This window comes from Berghia stephanieae, chromosome 12 (assembly GCF_034508935.2).
Source record: "Berghia stephanieae isolate SIO BIC M18660-M18661 chromosome 12, UCSD_Bste_1.3, whole genome shotgun sequence".
In the NCBI taxonomy this organism is placed as follows: Eukaryota; Metazoa; Mollusca; class Gastropoda; order Nudibranchia; family Aeolidiidae; genus Berghia; species Berghia stephanieae.
Window position 1 is genome coordinate 6,972,295 of NC_088371.1, and position 7,939 is coordinate 6,980,233.

Genomic DNA, 7,939 nt, shown 5'->3' on the forward strand with positions numbered 1-7,939 from the left:
GAGTGATAAGAACATCGACTTAAGCGACATCGACTTATGTGGAGTTTGTTTGTTTTTTACTAATGTTATATAGGAAGAAGGGGGAGGGACCAAGAAAAAAAATCGACTTGGGTAAAAATCGACAACGTCGACGTATCCAGAGTGCACTGTACGTGGTTGTGTGGTTTATTTAGCAAAGTGACAAGACTGTTCAAATTTAACAGATGAATAAATTATTCATTCATCTCTAACTGTATGAGTGACTTGTTCAATTTCAACAGATGGATAGGTTATTCATTAATCTCTAACTGTATGAGTGACTTGGTAACGTTTCATCAATGATTAAGTCATCCATCTGGTCACAATTGACTGTATTGCTATTTTAGTGACTGAGACGTCTGCTTCGAAATGTCCAATCACATAATCATGTGCTTCTTAATTAGGTCTTGGCATCGTCAATGAATGTTGGAATAAATGATTGAAGACATTCTTTGAGGTGGAAGGAGTCGAGAAAGACAATGCATGTAAAACTTTTACTCTACATTGGTTTTTTGTAAAGAGTGGGAAACAAATACATTGAAACAGCATGTGCATATCAGGAGTAAGAAAAAATGGGGTAAAAACTAAAATCTTGAAGATAATGACCCAGTTCATTGCATTGAACCTCTCCTTACTAACTACTTATTTTGGACTGCGGCTATGTGATCTTGTGGTATGACACTCACTTTTGGATTGGAGGCTCCTGGGTTCAATCCTCTCTTGGCACATAGTTGAGTTCTTGGAAAAGGCTCTTTTCTCGCGTTCTCTCACTGTACTCTGGTGTAAAATGAGCAACTGGCCATTAACAGCATTGTCTCTGTCCGAAAAAAATTGTAATATCGCCTATAGGCATCAAGTTACGTTCTACATGATAAATGTTGTTGGCCAGGGACCCCTTGTAAAGCGCTTTGAGCATGTTTAGTGGATATTGTGATAAAAGCTCAAGTTTTTGTTGGGTTTTTATTTCTTTTAATCATCTTAATGAAACTTCTCCAGTCTATATATCAGATTTGATCAATGTTTACTCTTGCTCACTCTCTTTAAGATTTAATTCTCAATCACCTTTATGTGTTCCTAAAAAAAGGATCTAAGACCTATGCTGATCATGCATTTGTTCATTCTGCTCCCGCTGTCTGGAATTCTTTACTATTTAGTATTAGGAGCGGGGTTGTGGATTCCCCAGTCATCTTTTAAAAAGAAATTAAAATCTCATGTTGTGAGATGCTCACTAGATTAAATAAAACATCCAACTTGAACTCTTTCAGCGCCATTGGCTTCACTGTGCTGCCAGAGCAGAATCTGTTCTACTGGCCAATGGCCGCACAGTGCAGCCTGTTTTGAAAGGCAAAAATAATAATGTAATCCAATACTATTTTCTACAAAAGTACTATAAATTGAACCAATGGTATCATTTCTTTCATCAGAACATTTAATTGGCCCAAGGGGGGGAGGGGGTATTTTAATTGAGATTTTGCGCCGAATTTGAATGTCGCTTTGGCTTAGCTTGTCAATCTCATGCTGCCTCAATCAGGTGTCAGCCATTTTGTGATGGAAATGCGAATATAGCCGCAGCGCTGAAAGAGATAATATGCAAACTACTATTTTTTAATTTTTTGACCCTACAATAATTTAGGCTAATATACAAGTATGCATAATAACTCTTGTATATGACTTTTATTCAATAATTCATGTAAACTGCAATTTTTCATCTCTGTATGCATTTTATATATGCATATTTTAGTGCATGAGTGTGTGTGTCATTGTGCGAGTATGTGTGTGCGTGTGTACACAAATGTTTATAATGATGTTTAACAATTTTGTGTGCCTAGAGCTGTTTTGTCAACGGGATTGGGTTCTATACACATAAACTTTATTATTATTATTATTATTATTATTATTATTATTATTATTATTATTATTATTATTATTATTATTATTATTATTATTATTATTATTATTATATATTATTAATTATTATTATTATTATTATTATTATTATTATTATTATTATTATTATTATTATTATTATTATTATTATTATTATTATTATTATTATATATTATTATTATTATTATTATTATTATTATTATTATTATTATTATTATTATTATTATTATTATTATTATTACAGTAGTAGTAGTAGTCGTAGTAGAAGTAGTAGTAGTAGTAGTAGTAGTAGGTATGGCTACACCAAATTTATTTCGTCAACCCAGCTTCTAAAGTCTTCCTCCGCCCTAATGACGGTTTCATAGCCACCTTCAAGTTTAGTGACTGGACAGTGGAGGACGATGTGATCGCTGGTGTCTGGGGCTGTCTGACATTTCTGGCAGGTATCACTGTTTCCAAGTTTCCATCTGCACATATTTGATGCAGTTCTGCCATGTCCAGTTAAGAGGCGATTTGAGGAAATCCAGTATTTCCTGGCGTTATTGAATGCAGGCACTCTTTTGGTTGGATCTTTAATGATGTTTCCTCCTCTTGGTGTTTCTCTGTTCCACATTTCTCTCCAGTTTTCCTCCACACTGAAGTCTGCCATTTTTGTAAGGTGGATCATCACTTTGTCGTCGTACTTGTGCGCTGCCATGACCCTGAAGGTGATACCAGCCTAGATCCTATCCTGCTGGAACAGCTGAAGATGAATAGCCAGACCAAGAATAGAATGATCCAAACCGGCATCCAGACAAGGTTCTTCCTTCTCCTGGACCCACACCTCTAACTCAATGAAAATTATTACAGTGAAACCTAGGGAAACAGTCAAATGCATAGTTATCGTTTTGGGAGATGATATTTTTTCCTTGTAAATCATCTCTCTGTTATGTTTTATTATATCTGTTATTTTGAATCTATGATTTAGGAATTTGAGTGTATTCCTCTTTGTTGGACCTTGTTCTTGATATGATATTTTTTTTTCCATGTAAATCATCTTTCTCTTATATTCTGTTATTTTTCATTTTAAACATATGATTTGTAAGCATTTGAGTGTATTCCTCTTATTAGGATCGTGTGCTAGTGTCTTGGTGAGACTTCTAGGTGATCTCAAACTAAGTACACTGATAGTGTGCACTTGGAATCTATGCATACATCCATAGTGGGCAGGGAGGTACATGCTGTGTCTTCTATCCCTCCATACCCGTTTTCCAATTGTTTCCTGTTGTTGTCTTGGAATGAGATTACTTGGTTTTGTCCGTACCCTGGCTGGAATTCCTTGACTGGGAGGGAAACAGTCGAATGCACAGTTGTAGTTTTGGTAGATGATATTTTTTTCCTTGTAAATCATCTCTGTTATGCATTGTATTATGTTTAGTTTACATATTATATTATATGATTAGTAAACATTTGAGTGTATTCCTCATAGTTGGGACCTGTGCTTGTGTCTGGATTAGACTTTTAGGTATCTCAAACTAAATACTTTGACGGTGTGCTCTTGGAATCTACATCTGTTCCTTATTTGAACCAATTCCCCTTTGTCTTACCTTTTCTTTTTGTGTTTTAATTGTAATTCTAGAACTTTTTACTATCCCATTTTCTTCCTTTTGACTGGCGCTGATATGACCTTTATGTGTTGCAAGCGCCGTAAAACCCTTTTTAAAAAAACAAAAAACATGTACCATTTCCCCTATGTCTTACTTTTTCCTGAAGTCCTTTATACATTTATACATTTATATATCTAGAATGTTTTTACTAAGTTTTTATATAATAACAATTATTATTATTATCATTAATGTTATTATTATTGCTCTATTATTATCATTATTATTGTTATTACATATATTACACTCTATTATTATTTGTGTGGGATTCCTGACCTCCCATAGTGGACAGGGAGGCACTTACTGTGTCTTTTATCCCCTTATATCTGTTTTCCAACATGCTTTCTGTCTTGGAATGAGATTAGTTGGTTTTGTCCTGGCCCTGGCTGGGAGGGAAACAGTCAAATATATAGTTAGAGTTAGAGTTTTGGGAGATGTTATTTTTTGTATTGTAAATTATCTCTCTGTTTTTGTCTTGAAATGAGGTTACTTGATTTTGTCCTGGTCCTGGTTGGAGTCTTGGCTGGGAGGGAAACAGTCAAATGCATAGTTATTGTTTTGGGAGATGATATTTTTTTCCTTGTAAATCATCTCTCTGTTATGTATTATTATGTTTGTTATTTTTAATGTATAATGTAAGCATTTGAGTGTATTCCTCTCTGTTGGATTTTGTGCTTGTGTCCGGATGAGACTTATAGGTGATCTCAAACTAAGTACATTGATGGTTTGCTCTTGGAATCTACATCTGATCCCTTTTTGTTCCCAGTTCCCCTATGTCTTACTTTCTTTTGGGTGCTCTAATTGTAATTCTAGAACTTTTTACTATCCCATTTTCTTCCTTTTTACTGGCGCTGATATAACCTAAATGTGTTGCAAGTGCCGTAAAACCCTTAAAAACAAAACAAACAAACATTTGACCGTATTCCTCTTACTCTTAGTGGGAACATGTGCTTGGTTTAGGGTGAGACATTTAGGTGATATCAAACTAAGTACACTGATAGTGTGCTCTTGGGATCAATATATATATATATATATATATATATATATATATATATATATATATATAATATATATATATATATATATATATATATATATATATATATATATATATGTGTGTGTGTGTGTCTATATATATTCCCCTTTGTCTTGGGTACTTAAATTGTAATTCTGGAACTTTTTACTACCTATCCCATTTTCTTCCTTTTTAATGGCGTTAATATGACAAGCACCGTAAAATCATTAAAAAACAAACAAAACACATTGTTATTATTACTATTATTATTATTATTATTATTATTATTATTATTATTATTATTATTATTATTATTATTATTATTATTATTATTATTATTATTATTATTATCTGGGTGGGGTTCCTGACCTCTTCTCATAGTGGGCAAGGAGGTACTTGCTGTATCCTCTATCCTCTACCTGTTTTCCAATTGCTCTCTGTCTTTGTCTTGGAATGGGATTACTTAGTTTTGTCCTGGCCCTGGCCGGAGTTCTTGGGTGGGAGGAAAACAGTTGAATGTATAGTTATGTTATAGTTTTGAGAGATGGTGTTTTTTTCCTTGTAAATCATATCTCTTGTGTACTATTTTTTTTTAATAACATATGATTTGTAAACATTTGAGTGTGTTCCTCTTAGTGGGATCTTGTGCTGGTGTCTGGGCTGTCATCTGCTTTATTTGCGGTCGCAAATATCAAGGTGATCCGCACATTTTGGCAAGTTTCCCAAAATTGGCAAAATTTGGCAAATATTTGTAATAAAAAAAAAAAGAAGCGAAAACAAAATGCACCTGAGGAACTGGAGTTTCTTTTTCTGTACACCGGCTCAGGGTTGAATATAGCTGAAGCTGAGGAGTTCTTCCCTCATTGCTTCACCAAAAGAGAGAAGGAAGAAGCCAGACAACGGTTTTCTGATGCTTAATAAGCCTTATCAGGCAACATATGCCAAGCTTTAAAAAATACATATATCTGAGGGACAACCCGGCTTGGAATTTTTGAAGGATATTAGGATTTTCAGTCCAAAGAACATTCCTCTTATGCCTCGCAATGTATCTGCATACGCTGCAATTCCTGGTTTTTGTCATCCTCCTCAGAATGAGTTGACTAGATATATTGAGAAACTGGGACCCAGTGCTGTGAGAGTCTGATACTGGAAGCATTGATCTGACTCCTTTCTGGAAGTCTGTGGCAGATCATGTTCCAGCTCTCGCTGCTTGGACGCTGAGTGGGGTTCCTGACCTCCCATAGTGGACAGGGGGGTACATACTGTGTCTTCTATCCCCTTATATATGTTCCCCAACATGCTTTCTGTCTTTGTCTTGGAATGAGATTACTTGGTTTTGTCCTGGCCCTGGCCGGAGCTAGCTGGGAGGGAAACAGTCAAATGCATAGTTATTGTTTTGGGAGATGATATTTTTTTCCCTTGTAAATCATCTCTCTGTTATGTATTATTATATTTGTTATTTTGAATTTATAATGTAAGCATTTGAGTGTATTCCTCTTTGTTGGATTTTGTGCTTGTGTCCGGATGAGACTTAAAGGTGATCTCAAACTAAGTACATTGGTGATATGCTCTTGGAATCTACATCTGATCCCTATTTGTTCCCAGTTCCCCTATGTCTTACTTTTTCTTGGGTGCTTTAATTGTAATTCTAGAACTTTTTATTATCCCATTTTCTTCCTTTTTACTGGCGCTGGTATAACCTAAATGTGTTGCAAGCGCCGTAAAACCCTTAAAAACAAAAACAAAACACATTTCTATTGCTCTATTTTAATTCGTGCTTCCTCACAAAGTAGCAAACAATTTTCTGCCCATCAATGTTTATGTTCATGCATCTTAACAACGCCACGACCACATTATCTCATTCGTCTGTAGTGTTTCATTCATCCTGTTTTGTTGATAAAGGGGAAACCCGAAACGTCCATTTTATCTGTTTTCGTATATTAAACTGAAGCTTACATTCAATTTCACATTGTTATCTATTTATTTATTTCAATTCTGAATATAAAAAAGCAAGTACAATTCAAAAAATAATTCTTTGTGATGAAACCACGTATCTACAGAATGCATAGCAATATAAAATTTTCGGAAATTTAATGACGTGTGTTTATAAATATAATTTAAGAAGTGTCACACTTTGTGACACAGCAGTAACTTGTCTAAATCTAAAAACCGGACGCACATCTATTCGGTAACTTGTGGGTCAATTATCTTTATCGTTATTTATTTCGGGAATTCTCAATGAAAATATTTTGTCCTTAAATAAGTCCTTCTGGGCCACTTGGGCTCATGGTAAGTTAAGATAAGTTCTTTAGAGCCTTGTGGCCAATGGTGCAGGAGTCATCCCAATTTCAATAGCATGAAGCGGAAAATAAACACATTTGATTGAAAACCTTTGCACAGGACAATAGTCTATCGCAGATTACTATCCCAGCTTGACAGGTACCCTTTAGGAAAGTACAAATTATTGGCTTCGGTCGGAATCGAACACAGAAGCACTAAGTCCAGAGTACAACGCGCTAACCACTCGGCCATCCTGCCTCCTAAGCTTATAGACCCGGAACTTTATCCATGTTTCTGTAGGGTTGAGCATGCAGATAACAATTTAAAATAAAAATAAAATAAAATTCCCTTTATTCATCCCATTGAGGAAAATTTTCTCGAAGGTCTATTCCAAGGAAGACTGGAATAACCAGTTACATGGTTCAACAAGCAACAACACACAACAAACCAAACTCATGTAACACACAGTCCTGACGATGGCTGAAAAGGCCTGAAACATCGATGTAGACTGACTCCAACATTGTGGTAAATATTAAAATTATATATATATATATATATATATATATATATATATAATATATATATATATATATATAATATATTATATATATATATATACATGTATACTTGATATATATATATATATATATATATATATATATTATATATATATATATATATATAAGTATACATGTATGTATAAAGTCACTCACATATTTGTTGGCGGATGCACATTTTTCGATGATCTCCATGTCGTCAGTCGGGAATGACGACGTGGAGATTATCGAAACACGTGTATCGGCCAAAATTATGTGAGTGACGTTATTTATATTTTACATTAGCCCTAACCAACATTATCGAGCACTCGTGTACCTACAAGTACCCACCAACACTCATGGCCCTTGAGCGTGAAGAATGGCGTTCCATGACATTTGACCTCTGCAGGGAGACGGAACTCCGGTAACATAATATATATATATATATATATATAATATATAATATATATATATATATATATATATATATATATATATATATATATATATATATATATATATATATATATATAATGTATTTTTGTAATAATGTCGGAAGT